This window comes from Mobula hypostoma, chromosome 4 (assembly GCF_963921235.1).
Source record: "Mobula hypostoma chromosome 4, sMobHyp1.1, whole genome shotgun sequence".
Classification (NCBI taxonomy): domain Eukaryota; kingdom Metazoa; phylum Chordata; class Chondrichthyes; order Myliobatiformes; family Myliobatidae; genus Mobula; species Mobula hypostoma.
Genome location: NC_086100.1, coordinates 3649609 through 3665069, shown reverse-complemented (window position 1 = coordinate 3665069; position 15461 = coordinate 3649609). Strand labels below are relative to the sequence as shown.

General features: G+C 43.5%; 1 protein-coding gene across 2 annotated transcripts in view; it reads right to left on the bottom strand.

The window, feature by feature from the left end:
• The window catches only part of abcf3 (ATP-binding cassette, sub-family F (GCN20), member 3), a 172589-nt gene that overhangs the window by 80912 nt on the left and 76216 nt on the right, over nucleotides 1-15461 (bottom strand). The window lies entirely within an intron of this gene.

Sequence of the window (15461 nt, the reverse complement as noted above, 5' to 3'; positions counted from 1 at the left end):
CTAGCGTTACTTTATGGACATTCAACCAATGTATATATATGCTATCTTATGTATTTATACAGACTTTTTCATAGAACAGTAGTAATTTTATGCATTGCACTGTAATGCTGCCACAAAAAAAAAACAAACTTCATGATATATGTGAGTGATGATACACCTAATTCGGATGTGGTCTCTATTGTGAACTGAGAGTGGGAATGGAGCAGGGGAAGGGAGAGTGGACAGAGCGAGCAGGAAGCACCAGAAACATTCTGTAATCAATAATAAACCAATCGTTTGAAATCAAATGACCTTGTCTGAAGTTTTGGGGCTGGAAGTGTCAGCACCCTTGCCATCCCCTGTCCTGGCACACCTTCTCTGCCACGTCTCAGGCCCCTCCCACAGCATTCCACCCGCGACATTCCCAACATCCTTTACGTCCACCAGTTTTGCAAACTTGCTCTCTGCTCTACATTGACAAATGCCTTAGACACCCTAGCTACATCACTGGTGCCTAGGACTTTTGCACAAATTGTATTTATTCTGTTTTATTATTATTATTGTGTTCTTTCTCATATTGTGCTTTTTTCTGAGCTGCATCAAATCTGGAATTACATTATTTTGTTCTCTTTTACACTGGAAATGACATTAAACAATTTTGAATCTTGAACAGTTGATCTGTATCTGGATCAATGCATGTACCAGTGGGTTCTGTGACCCAATTCAAATAATAATTGTGGCTTAGAAACAGGCTGTTTTGACTCTAATAACACCATCAGAATCACATTTAACATCCTTGGCATATGTCACGAAGTTTGTTGTTTTGCGGCAGCAGTACTTTGATATATATAGTAATATATTAAGAACTATGAAGTTAAATACTTAGAAATATAAAAAAAATAGAAAATTTACAGCACATTACAGGCCCTTTGGCCCACAATGCTATACCGACAATGTAGCCTATGCTAGTAGCCGCCTTGAATTTCCCTACCACATAGCCCTCTATTTTTCCAAGCTCTATGGACCTATCTAAGTCTTTTAAAAGACCCTATATTATATCTGCCTCCACCACCTTCACCAGAAGCACATAGCACATCCTACGCACCCACCACACTCTGTGTGAAAAACTTAACCTCTGACACCCCCCCCCCCCCGGGTACCTACTTCCAAGCAGCTTAAAACTATGCATCCTTGTGTTAGCCACCTCAGCCCTGGGAAAAAGCCTCTAGCTAGCCACACGATCAATGCCTCTCATCACCTTATACACTTTTATCAGGTCACCTCTCATCCTCCGTTGCTCCAAGGAGAAAATGCCAAGTTCACTCAACCTATTCTCATAAGGTAGGCTCTCCAATCCAAGCAACATCCTTGTAAATCTCCTCTGCACTCTTTCTATAGCATCCACATCCTTCCTGTAGTGAGGTGACCAGAACATATATATAAAATTAAATAAGTTGTATATAAGAGAGAACAAAAAAAAGTTAGTGCTCATTGTTCATTCACCCAGGAACTTGAAACTTGCTCAGCCTTTCCACTTCATATGACTCTCACAGATTTATTAAGATATACCATGAACAGCATTCTAACTGTTGCATCACCTTCTGGTCTGGAGGGGCCACTGCACAGGATCGGAAAAAGCTGCAGAAAGTTGTAAACTCTGCCAGTTCGATCATGCATGTTTTTTTCAGTTTATCACAGCCTCCCCAGCATCAAGGACATCTTCAAAAGGTGAGGCCTCAAAAAGGTGGCATCCATCATTAAGGACCCCCATCACCTAGATGAGCTTTTCTCAACCTTTTTGTCCTGGAGGAACCATCAAAATAATTTTCGAGTCTCAGGGTACCACTACATAAAAATTATTATATCTACAGCTCACAGTACATTAGCGTGATCAGTTAAGTTGTAGATATAATAATCCAAAAATAATTGACAATGCTCTTTTGAGTAGAGAATGAATTTTTAGTCAACTTTTCTTGAAAAAAAAGGTAGTTAAACTTAGCTTACCTTTCTTGAAATTAATGTCTTTCTTTCCCTTTCACAAAATTTAAAAACTCATAAGGCAAATATAATAAATTTCTGTTAAATAACTGGCTTACAGCAAAATGGGATTTAATTTTTCTAAAGGTAGGCTCAGTAGGTTTAATTTAAACGTTGTAAATTGATTTTAATTAATGCTATTGAGAATTTATTGCCAATATTAAATAGTAAAAATACTAAAAACCATAAGCCAAAACAATATGAATGAAAATATAGCCTAGGACACAATTTTATACAAGAATTTGGAAAAAAAACATTTCATTACTAAGTGTCATGATCAGGCTCAAAACTCCGCCTAGCATGTGAAACCTGTGCTTGTTTTTTGCTGCACAAATACGCAATTCTGGGTTGAACTTGGGATGAGCACTCATGGATTTCACCATCAACTGCAATAAGACAATTTCTATCCTTGGTCTTGATGCTTATAAAACAAGAGAAAGCTTGCTCACACATGCAAGAAGCTGAAAATGGCAGCACAATGTTCATTGTTTTCCTATGAATGGCAGGATACTCTTCTTCCGAGAAATCCAGAGCTCGCCCAGAGGCAGGTCAATAAATCTCATTTTGAATGCACAGACTGCATCTTACGAAGTTCTCCTTCTCTCAAAGTCCAGTTCTCAGGCTGAGCAGAAGATTCAGAGAAAGGGTCCCTCACGCAGTCATGCACTTGCACTGAAAGGGGGGAAAATACAGTTCAATTTTGTTCTGCGATTCTTCTAGGTGGTTTTCAATGAGACATGAGACGTACTGATATTCTTCCTCACACTCAAGCCCAAGCAGCAGTGGGAACATTTAAAGATTTCTTTTTGCAACATGGTTTTTCCAAAGATTCAGTTTCCTTTTAAATTCAAGAATCTTGCCACTTGAAGACAAAACATTTTCTCCAGGGCCTTGCAGAGCTCTGTTCAACTGCTCCGTATGATAAAAAAATGTCTGCTAAGTAGGCTAGCTTCTGCAGCCATTCTTCATCTTCAAACCACTCAGTAAAATCGAGCCTACTATTTTCTTGAAGGTACCCCTGTAATTCACCTTTCAGTTCAAACCCTGTTGAGAACTCTTCCTCTGCTAAACCTCCAGATTTCTGTGTGTAGTAAATCCGGTGCAAGATGTATGTAAGAGCATCCGGTGTGCTCTTTGTCCAGGTCTTCACTGTTTTTTTTTATAAAAACATTCTCAAGTGAACTAGTCTTTGTTTAATAAAGTTAACCATTTTTGTAGCATCATCCAGAACTTTTTTCATTTCATCTCCAAGAGATTTTGATATCAGCATCTCTGTGAAGAAAGTACGGTGTTGTGACAATGTCAGGATTTTCTTTTTTTTAAAACAAGAGAAATGAAACCTCTCATGGAGCCAGCCATTGATGGGGCATCATCAATACAGGTACCAACACAGTTCCTCTGAGATAGACTTTTTGTTTCCAGAAATGAAGATAAAACATTAAAAATATCTTGACCTTTGCTTACGTCGGGCAGCTGTTTGCAACAGAAAAAGTTTTCTTGAATTTGGCCATCATTTACAAATCTTACAAATGCTGCAACATGCAATTTATTTGTGAAATCTGTTGTTTCGTCAAACTGGATAGAGATGCTGTTGTTTTTTTCAGATTATCACACAAAACCTCTTCAGCATCACGTGACAGGTCATCAATATATCGACTTATCTTACCGTCTGAGAGTGGCCACCTCCTCGCCTGAACAAAAACCATTCAAGATCCCATTCTCGAGATATCAAATATGGTCAACAGTGTTTTTGTCACACACACAGATGTGACTGGGTCCTGAATTGCCCCAATGAACTGTGCTCGATTACCCCTATGAACTGTGCTTTTGAAAAGAGAGGGAGAGAGTTATTTAACACCGACATGTTGTTTTGAAAGAGAGAGAGATGAAGACTGCTCACAGGTTGTTGATACTTTCTTCACGGATATTTGCCTGCTTGTACATTTCTTACACAGACAAAGGAAGGAGGAGTTATTTGAGTGACAGTTGATGCTCCGCATGGGAAAATAAAATTGGAGGTCAGATGATAGACCTCGGACAGCTGTTTTGGAAACTGAATGAGCTTTGTTGTGCCCACAGAAAAAGTGGGTTTTTGGAAGATCGGTCAGGCAGATCGATCAGTGGCTCTTGCAGTGAAAAGAAAAGGCAGTGACCGGTGGGGAGTTGTCCATGTGTCCACCCTTGCCTGGGTGATAGCTCCACCACAGAAAACTGGTCCCCTTTGTTGTGGTCACAGTTGGTGACTTTTAAAGGATTTCATAGAACATAGAAAATAGGTGCAGGAGTAGGCCATTCGGCCCTTCGAGCCTGCACCGCCATTCAGTATGATCATGGCTGATCATCCAACTCAGAACCCTGTACCAGCCTTCCCTCCGTACCCCCTGATCCCTTTAGCCACAAGAGCCATATCTAACTCCCTCTTAAATATAGCCAATGAACTGGCCTCAACTGTTTCCTGTGGCAGAGAATTCCACAGATTCACCACTCTCTGTGTAAAGAAGTTTTTCCTAATCTCGGTCCTAAAAGGCTTCCCCTTTATCCTCAAACTGTGACCCCTCGTTCTGGACTTCCCCAACATCAGGAACAATCTTCCTGCATCTAGCCTGTCCAATCCCTTTAGGATTTTATATGTTTCAATCAGATCCCCGCTCAATCTTCTAAATTCCAATGAGTATAAGCCTAGTTCATCCAGTCTTTCATCATATGAAAGTCCTGCCATCCCAGGAATCAATCTGGTGAACCTCCTTTGTACTCCCTCTATGGCAAGGATGTCTTTCCTCAGATTAGGGGACCAAAACTGCACACAATACTCCAGGTGTGGTCTCACCAAGGCCTTGTACAACTGCAGTAGTACCTCCCTGCTCCTGTACTCGAATCCTCTTGCTATAAATGCCAGCATACCATTTGCCTTTTTCACAGCCTGCTGTACCTGCATGCCCACTTTCAATGACTGGTGTATTGAAGGTGCAGGTCTCGTTGCACCTCCCCTTTTTCTAATCGGCCACCATTCAAATAATAATCTGTTTTCCTGTTTTTGCCACCAAAGTGGATAACTTCACATTTATCCACATTAAATTGCATCTGCCATGAATTTGCCCACTCACCTAACCTATCCAAGTCACCCTGCATCCTCTTAGCATCCTCCTCACAGCTAACACTGCCGCCCAGCTTCGTGTCATCCGCAAACTTGGAGATGATGCATTTAATTCCCTCATCCAAGTCATTAATATATATTGTAAACAACTGGGGTCCCAGCACTGAGCCTTGTGGTACCCCACTAGTCACTGCCTACCATTCTGAAAAGGTCCCGTTTATTCCCACTCTTTGCTTCCTGTCTGCCAACCAATTCTCTATCCACATCAATACCTTACCCCCAATACCCTGTGCTTTAAGTTTGCACACTAATCTCCTGTGTGGGACCTTGTCAAAAGCCTTTTGAAAATCCAAATATACCACATCCACTGGTTCTCCCCTATCCACTCTACTGGTTACATCCTCAAAGAATTCTATGAGATTCGTCAGACATGATTTTCCTTTCACAAATCCATGCTGACTTTGTCCGATCATTTCACCGCTTTCCAAATGTGCTGTTATCGCATCCTTGATAACTGACTCCAGCAGTTTCCCCACCACCGACGTTAGGCTAACCGGTCTATAATTCCCCGGTTTCTCTCTCCCTCCTTTTTTAAAAATTGGGGTTACATTAGCCACCCTCCAATCCTCAGGAACTAGTCCAGAATCTAACGAGTTTTGAAAAATTATCACTAATGCATCCACTATTTCTTGGGCTACTTCCTTAAGCACTCTAGGATGCAGACCATCTGGCCCTGGGGATTTATCTGCCTTCAATCCCTTCAATTTACCTAACACCACTTCCCTACTAACATGTATTTCGCTCAGTTCCTCCATCTCACTGGACCCTCTGTCCCCTACTATTTCTGGAAGATTATTTATGTCCTCCTTAGTGAAGACAGAACCAAAGTAATTATTCAATTGGTCTGCCATGTCCTTGCTCCCCATAATCAATTCACCTGTTTCTGTCTGTAGGGGACCTACATTTGTCTTTACCAGTCTTCTTTTCACATATCTATAAAAGCTTTTACAGTCAGTTTTTATGTTCCTTGCCAGTTTTCTCTCATAATCTTTTTTCCCCTTCCTAATTTCGAAGGACAACGAGAAGTTCGATGGCATCAGCTCACCTGAAGACTCAAATCTCTCCCTCTCTCTCTCTCCATCACTACTCAGCTCAATACCATGAACTGAACTGAACTGAACTTTACTCATCATCGTAAGACTGTATCTTCTTACCCCTAGACTTGAAGAAGCTTGGTTTTCACATATATTTCCACATGTACTGATTTACTTACTGATATACAATCATTGCAAACCTGTTTGATTTATCTACATTTATTAGTAGTTACTAATAAAATATTATTAGTTAATAGCAATACAGGACTCCAAAGTGTTTTCCATCTCTGCTGGTTCTTTATTCCCGTCACGGGGTATGTGACAAAGAGGACACACTACAGGCTGCAGAGGCTTTTGAGTTAATGGCCAGGCTGAAAAAACAATGATCATCCATCAGAAGCTCCCTCGTGGCACTTACAACCCGCTTTGGATCACCATTGATGATCATCCTGTTACCACAGTTGAGTAGTTCACCTACCTGGGCAGTGTCATCTCCAACAATGCTACAGTAGTAAGGGACGTTGACAATTGACTCACCAGAGCTGGCTGTGCTTTCGGGCATTAGACAATAGACAATAGACAATAGGTGCAGAAGTAGACCATTCGGCCCTTCGAGCCTGCACCGCCATTCTGAGATCATGGCTGACAATACCCAGTTCCTGCCTTGTCCCTATAACCCTTGATTCCCCTATCCATAAGGTACCTATCTAGCTCCTTCTTGAAAGCATCCAGAGAATTGGCCTCCACTGCCTTCTAAGGCAGCGCGTTCCACACCTCCACAACTCTCTGGGAGAAGAAGTTCCTCCTCAACTCTGTCCTAAATGACATAGCCCTTATTCTTAAACCATGCCCTCTGGTACTGGACTCTCCCAGCATCTGGAACATATTTCCTGCCTCTATCTTGTCCAATCCCTTAATAATCTTATATGTCTCAATCAGATCCCCCCTCAATCTCCTTAATTCCAGCGTGTACAAGCCCAGTTTCTCTAACCTGTCTGCGTAAGACAGTCCAGGCATCCCAGGAATTAACCTAGTGAACCTACGCTGCACCTCCTCCACAGCCAGGATGTCCTTCCTTAACCCTGGAGACCAAAACTGCACACAATACTCCAGGTGTGGTCTCACCAGGGCCCTGTATAAATGCAAAAGGATTTCCTTGCTCTTGTACTCAATTCCCTTTGTAATAAAGGCACCTCCAGAAACATGTGTGGAAGAACCACCAGCTGCATCTGTCCACAAAAATCCAGGTGTACAGTTCCAGTGCTTCCATTAGTGCTGTTTCTGCTCCATCATGGATATCAGTTAGCAGGATCGTGTCTCCAACAATGAGGTCCTGGAAAAGGTTCAATTTCCAAGTATTGAAGCCACTTTGCGGCTCAGCAGCTCCACTGGCAACTCACATTACCGAAAACAGTACTCTACGGAGAACTCTCTCAGGGGTACAAAGACCAACTTAAGCAGCAGCTCTCTCAGTCAAATATCGAGGTCAACAATTGGCAGCAGCTGGCTTGTGACTGAGATCACAGGAGAACTCTGTTCCACGGCGTAGCCAAGAATTTTAAGGAATCCAGGAGAGTGACTGCTGATGAGAAGAGCAGAATGAGGGAGGATCCTTCTACCCAAGCACCAGCATCCCAACTGTTCCTGGGTCCCTACTGTTCCAGAACCTTCAGAACCAGAATTGGCCTTTACAGTCACTAAAGATTATGCCTTCGCTCCTGAGAACCCTTCTTCCTTCCTGATCTTTGCAAGCAAAGAACCAGCCATCATCATCATCGAGCGCGAAACCTTTTCAACATCTTGTAGTGCATCTTGTCCTAGCATTTTACCCACTATAATTTTATATGCTGGCATTATTACGTTCTCACCTACTGTGAGACTTTTCCTTCTCTGGGTAATAGGTTCTGCTAAAGTAGCTTAATTCCTGGTTCCTTTTACTGACTGTGACTTTACTAATAAAAGCTTTACACTGCTTGCTTTGAGATTCCAATAGCACTCTTATGTATCATACGGCTGTGATTTGTAGTTAAGCATCATTTCAATTTTGCTAGAGCCATTGCTACATTTGTAAATTATTTGCTACAGACTAGACACAATGGAATAGGACGACATAGATCACCGGTCCATGTAAAACCCATTGATAAATAGCTTTCATTGTAAAGACAGACTTTTCTTGTGTCCATTGTTGCTCTAGGGCAGTGAAATAACTCAGAAGATTGTAATTCAAAAATCACCACACTGGACCATTAAACATATATGTAAAACACAGGGGTTCATAAAATATAAAAATGGGTGAGTCCATTTAATGCTCAGAAAACACATTTCACACTCAACACACATCAAAGTTGCTGGTGAACGCAGCAGGCCAGGCAGCATCTGTAGGAAGAGGTGCAGTCGACGTTTCAGGCCGAGACCCTTCGTCAGCAACTTTCAAATCCCTTACTCACTCTTCCTTCAGTTAGTCCTGACGAAGGGTCTCGGCCTGAAACGTCGACTGCACCTCTTCCTACAGATGCTGCCTGGCCTGCTGCGTTCACCAGCAACTTTGATGTGTGTTGCTTGAATTTCCAGCATCTGCAGAATTCCTGTTGTTTACATTTCACACTCATCAGCTTACTATCCTCTCCTCTGTGCAATACAACGCTCACCAATTATCAATGGTCCCCTATCTCACTTCGAAAACTGAGAATGGACTCAAGCAAACAAACACGGTCCTATTGTGCACTGACACACTGGGCTGAGAGTCCTCTAATGTGATTACTAATGGGGCTGCTCAGTCACTGCCCACCTCTGCAAGAGCAGGCATCGCGTGGCATGTGAAGTTCAAAAAATTATGTTTATTTTTTTCAGCACAATCTCTTGCAAAACCCCGAACGACCTCTCACAGAACCCTAGTTGAGAAACCCAGACCTAAATCATATTCTCTTCTCGATGCTACCACCAGGGAGGAGATACAGGAGCCTGAAGGCAAACACTCAATGTTTGAAGAACAACTTCTTCTCCTCCTCCATTAGATTTTGGAATGGACAATGAACTCATGTACACTATTTCACTATTTTTTGCTCTCATTTTGCATGACTTATTTAATTTAATGAATATATTTCTTATTTGTAATTTGCACATTTTTATTATCATTTATTACAATACCTCGTAATAAAAACTATAAATTAAATAAAAAGTACATATTGTGTCCACTGCAGGAATATCTTCTCCATGTCCACTCATATATAAACACATATATATATGTATCTTTGCCTCCTAAAGGTCAGCCAATCCTCTGTCCATGCTAGCATCTTTCCCGTAATACCATGGGCTCTTACCTTTTAAGCAAGGTAATATGTGTGGCACCTTGTCAAAAACATTCTGAAAATCCAAGTACATAGAACATAGAAAACCTACAGCACAATACAGGCCCTTCGGCCCACAGAGCTGTGCCGAACATGTCCTTACCTTAGAACTACCTAGGCTTACCCATAGCCCTCTATTCTTCTAATCTCCATGTACCTATCCGGGAGCCTCATAAAAGACCTTATCGTTTCCACCTCCACCGCCTCCGCCGGCAACCCATTCCATGTACTCACCACTCTCTGCATAAAAAACTTACCCCTGACATCTCCTCAGTGCCTCTGTAAACAATATCTACTGTCTTTTTTTACTATCCTTTGCCTCCACCACATCTGTTTCCATCTTCTCCATTTCCCATACATCTGCGACATGCACTCACCCCATCTTCCTGCCGCCTTAACAGTGATAGGAGTTCCTATTGTCCTTACCTCCCACCCCATTAGCCTCCACGTCCGACACATCATTCTCTACAACTTCCGCCATCTCCAACAGGATCCTACCACTAATCATACCTTTACCTCCCCTGCCCCCAAGACTTTCCGCAGGGATTTCTCCCTCCATGATTTCCTTGCTCATTCATCCCTCCCCACTAATCTCACTCCTGCACATCCCTGCAAACTGCCTAAGTGCTACACCTGCCTATTCACTTCCTTTCTCACCACAATTTGGGCCCCAAACTGTCCTTCCAAGTGAGGCAACACTTCACCCGTGAACCTGCTGAGGCCGTCTATTGTCTCTAATGCTCCCAATACAGCCTCCACTACATTGGTGAGACCCATCGGGTACCGCTTCATTGAGCACCTCTGCTCCATCTGTCACAGTAAAACTTCCCAGTGGCCAAGCATTTTAACTCTGATTCCCATTCATGTTCCAACAAGTCAGTCCATGGTCTCTTCTTCTGCCAAGGCGAGGCCACCTTCAGGGTGGAGGGGCAATATTCGGTAGCCTTCAATCTGATGGCATGATAGCATGAATGTCGATTTCTCTTTGTGGTGAAGAAGTATTTTTCCTCTCTCCCTCCTTCTATTCCCCACTCTGGCCTTTCAGCTCTTCTTACCTGCCCATCACTTCCCCTGGGTTTCCTCTCCTGTGGTCCAGCCTCCTCTCCAATAGATTCTTCTGCTCCAACCCCTTAACTTTTCTACCCACGTCTTCACCTATCACTCTCTAGCTATCCTCTTGTCCCTCTCCCCAACTTTTTATTCTGGGTTACTTTCCCATTCCTTTCCAGTCCTGATGAAGGGTCTCGGCCCAAAAAGGCATCTTTTTTTTCATTTAATTAAATGCCACCCGACCCACTGAGTTCCTCCAGCATCTTGTGTGTGTTGTTTTGTCTATTTTGCGTGTTATTTTCTCGAAGAATTCCAACTGATTTGACAGGCAAGATTTTCCCTTGAGGAAACCACACTGACTTTGGTCCAAGTACCCCAAAAACCTCATCCTTAATAATGGACTCCAACATCTTTCCAACCACTGAAGTCAGGCTAACTGGCCTATAATTTCCTTTCCTCTGCCTCCCTCCCTTCTTCAGTTCAGTGACATTTGCAATTTTCCACTCCTCAGAAACCATTCCAAAACCTGCTGATTCTTGAAAGATCAGTTCACTTAGTTGATACATTCAAAAATTAGCTCAGAACTAATTTATTTAACCTTGCTTTTAACTGACATCTTTTTGTCTTTTATTTTCATGTTTTTTTTTAAAATTTTGTTTGCACGTTATCACATTGTAAAGCACTTTGAACCATATGAAAAGTTCTCTATAAATAAGATTTTTTTGGGGGGGAGAGGTGTACGGGTGTCCAGGGAGAGGATAGCATCTCTGATGAAGGGGCTTGTCATGTCTATTCTGGGGCAACTCACTCACCTTTGGTTCCCACCGGACACTCAGCTCTCACCTGTGCCCCCAAGTAACCATAGCCCGGTACACCGCTTCGAGAGGCTGGCTAAACCAGGTGAGGACAGCCTGATGAGACAGGGCCATGCCTGTCCTAGCACGCGAAGTCAGCTCCAGCGGACCAGCAGATGAGATCTACAGTGAGATCCAATGGCTATGAAGGTGGTACTGCAACGCTCCATGGAAAGTAAAGGGCATCACAGCAACCAAGGAAGACCCCAGTTTATGACACTTCTTTGTACCACTGGACCTGGACTTCTGAGGTCGGCAGTAAGGAAATGTCCCAGTTTTAACACTTTAAAAAAAATCTCCCGCAAAGGTTTCCTGTCATTGTCAGACATGATAGATAACCACCATCACCATTTTTATGTGAGAGTCTAGGGATACATAGAAACATAGAAAATAGGTGCAGGAGTAGGCCATTTGGCCCTTCGAGCCTGCACCGCCATTTATTATGATCATGGCTGATCATCCAACTCAGAACCCCACCCCAGCCTTCCCTCCATACCCCCTGACCCCCGTAGCCACAAGGGCCATATCTAACTCCCTCTTAAATATAGCCAATGAACTGGCCTCAACTGTTTCCTGTGGCAGAGAATTCCACAGATTCACCACTCTCTGTCTGAAGAAGTTTTTCCTAATCTCAGTCCTAAAAGGCTTCCCCTTTATCCTCAAACTGTGACCCCTCGTTCTGGACTTCCCCAACATCGGGAACAATCTTCCTTCATCTAGCCTGTCCAATCCCTTTAGGATCTTATACATTTCAATCAGATCCCCCCTCAATCTTCTAAATTCCAACGAGTACAAGCCCAGTTCATCCAGTCTTTCTTCATATGAAAGTCCTGCCATCCCAGGAATCAATCTGGTGAACCTTCTTTGTACTCCCTCTATGGCAAGGATGTCTTTCCTCAGATTAGGGGACCAAAACTGCACACAATACTCCAGGTGTGGTCTCACCAAGGCCTTGTACAACTGCAGTAGTACCTCCCTGCTCCTGTACTCGAATCCTCTCGCTATAAATGCCAGCATACCATTTGCCTTTTTCACTGCCTGCTGTACCTGCATGCCCACTTTCAATGACTGGTGTATAATGACACCCAGGTCTCGTTGCACCTCCCCTTTTCCTAATCGGCCACCATTCAGATAATAATCTGTTTTCCTGTTTTTGCCGCCAAAGTGGATAACCTCACATCTGTCCACATTAAATTGCATCTGCCATGAATTTGCCCACTCACCCAACCTATCCAAGTCACCCTGCATCCTCCTCACAGCTAACACTGCCGCCCAGCTTCGTGTCATCCGCAAACTTGGAGATGCTGCATTTAATTCCCTCATCCAAGTCATTAATATATATTGTAAACAACTGGGGTCCCAGCACTGAGCCTTGCGGTACCCCACCAGTCACTGCCTGCCATTCTGAAAAGGTCCCGTTTATTCCCACTCTTTGCTTCCTGTCTGCTAACCAATTCTCTATTCACATCAATACCTTACCCCCAATACCGTGTGCTTTAAGTTTGCACACTAATCTCCTGTGTGGGACCTTGTCAAAAGCCTTTTGAAAACCCAAATATACCACATCCACTGGTTCTACCCTATCCACTCTACTAGTTACATCCTCACTACTAGTTACATCCTCAAAAAATTCTATGACATTCGTCAGACATGATTTTCCTTTCTCAAATCCATGCTGACTTTGTCCGATCATTTCACCGCTTTCCAAATGTGCTGTTATCACATCTTTGATAACTGACTCCAGCAGTTTCCCCACCACTGATGTTAGGCTAACCGGTCTATAATTGCCCGGTTTCTCTCTCCTTCCTTTTTTAAAAAGTGGGGTTACATTAGCCACCCTCCAATTCTCAGGAACTAGTCCAGAATCTAACAAGTTTTGAAAAATTATCACTAATGCATTCACTATTTCTTGGGCTACTTCCTTAAGCAGTCTGGAATGCAGACCATCTGGCCCTGGGGATTTATCTGCCTTTAATCCCTTCAATTTACCCAACACCACTTCCCTACTAACATGTATTTCGCTCAGTTCCTCCATCTCACTGGACCCTCTGTCCCTTACTATTTCTGGAAGATTATTTATGTCCTCCTTAGTGAAGAAAGAACCAAAGTAATTATTCAATTGGTCTGCCATGTCCTTGCTCCCCATAATCAATTCACCTGTTTCTGTCTGTAGGGGACCTACATTTGTAGGTCCAGTCTTTTCCTTTTTACATATCTATAAAAGCTTTTACAGTCAGTTTTTATGCTCCCTGCCGGTTTTCTCTCATAATCTTTTTTCCCCTTCCTAATTAAGCCCTTTGTCCTCCTCTGCTGAACTCTGAATTTCTCCCAGTCCTCAGGTGAGCCACTTTTTCTGGCTAATTTGTATGCTTCTTCTTTGGAATTGATACTATCCCTAATTTCTCTTGTCAGCCACGGGTGCACTACCTTCCTTGATTTATTCTTTTGCCAAACTGGGATGAACAATTGTTGTAGTTCATCCATGCAATCCTTAAATGCTTGCCATTGCATATCCACCGTCAATCCTTTAAGTGTCATTTGCCAGTCTATCTTAGCTAATTCACGTCTCATACCTTCAAAGTTACCCCTCTTTAAGTTCAAAACCTTTGTTTCTGAATTAACTATGTCACTCTCCATCTTAATGAAGAATTCCACCATATTATGGTCACTCTTACCCAAGGGGCCTCTCACGACAAGATTGCTAATTAACCCTTCCTCATTGCTCAAAACCCAGTCTAGAATAGCCTGCTCTCTAGTTGGTTCCTCGACATGTTGGTTCAAAAAACCATGCCGCATACATTCCACGAAATCCTCTTCCTCAGCACCTTTACCAATTTGGTTCACCCAATCTACATGTAGATTGAAGTCACCCATTATAACTGCTGTTCCTTTATTGCACACATTTCTAATTTCCTCTTTAATACCATCTCCGACCTCACTACTACTGTTAGGTGGCCTGTACACAACTCCCACCAGCGTCTTCTGCCCCTTAGTGTTACGCAGCTCTACCCATATCGATTCCACATCTTCCCGGCTTATGTCCTTCCTTTCTATTGCGTTAATCTCTTCTTTAACCAGCAACGCCACCCCACCTCCTTTTCTTTCATGTCTATCCCTCCTGAATATTGAATATCCCTGAACGTTGAGTTCCCATCCTTGGTCACCCTGGAGCCATGTCTCTGTGATCCCAACTATGTCATAATCATTAATAACAATCTGCACTTTCAATTCATCCACCTTGTTACGAATGCTCCTTGCATTGACACACACAGCCTTCAGGCGCTCTTTTACAACTCTTAGCCCTTATACAATTATGTTGATGTCTTGCTGATTGCCTAATTTAAGGAGGTGTGAGAGAGACTGAGACTGTGAGTGAGGGGAGAGAGAGGGGGAGAAAGAGGGGGGGGAGAGAGAGGGGGAGAAAGAGGGGGGGGAGAGAGAGGGGGAGAAAGAAGGGGGGAGGGGGGAAGAGGGGGGAGAGGGGGGAGGGGGGAGTGAGGGGGAGGGGGGAGAGGGGAAGAGGGGGGAGCGTGGGGAGAGGAGGGGAGGGGGAGGGGGAGAGAGGGAGAGAGCAGGGAGAGAGAGAGAGAGCAGAGAGAGAGAACAGGGAGAGAGAGAGAACAGGGAGAGAGAGAGCAGGGAGAGAGAGCGAGCAGGGAGAGAGAGAGAGAGCGAGAGCAGCGAGAGAGAGAGAGCAGGGAGAGAGAGAGAGCAGGGAGAGAGGGAGAGAGAGAACAGGGAGAGAGAGAATGGAGAGAGAGAGAGAGAGAGAGCAGGGAGAGAGAGAGAACAGGGAGAAAGAGAGAGCAGGGAGAGAAAGAGAGAGCAGGGAGAGAGAGAGAGAACAGGGAGAGAGAGAGAACAGGGAGAGAGAGAGAACGGAGAGAGAGAGAGAACAGGGAGAGAGAGAACAGGGAGAGAGAGAGAACAGGGAGAGAGAGAGAGCAGGGAGAGAGAGAGAGCAGGGAGAGAGAGAGAGCAGGGAGAGAGAGCAGGGAGAGAGAGA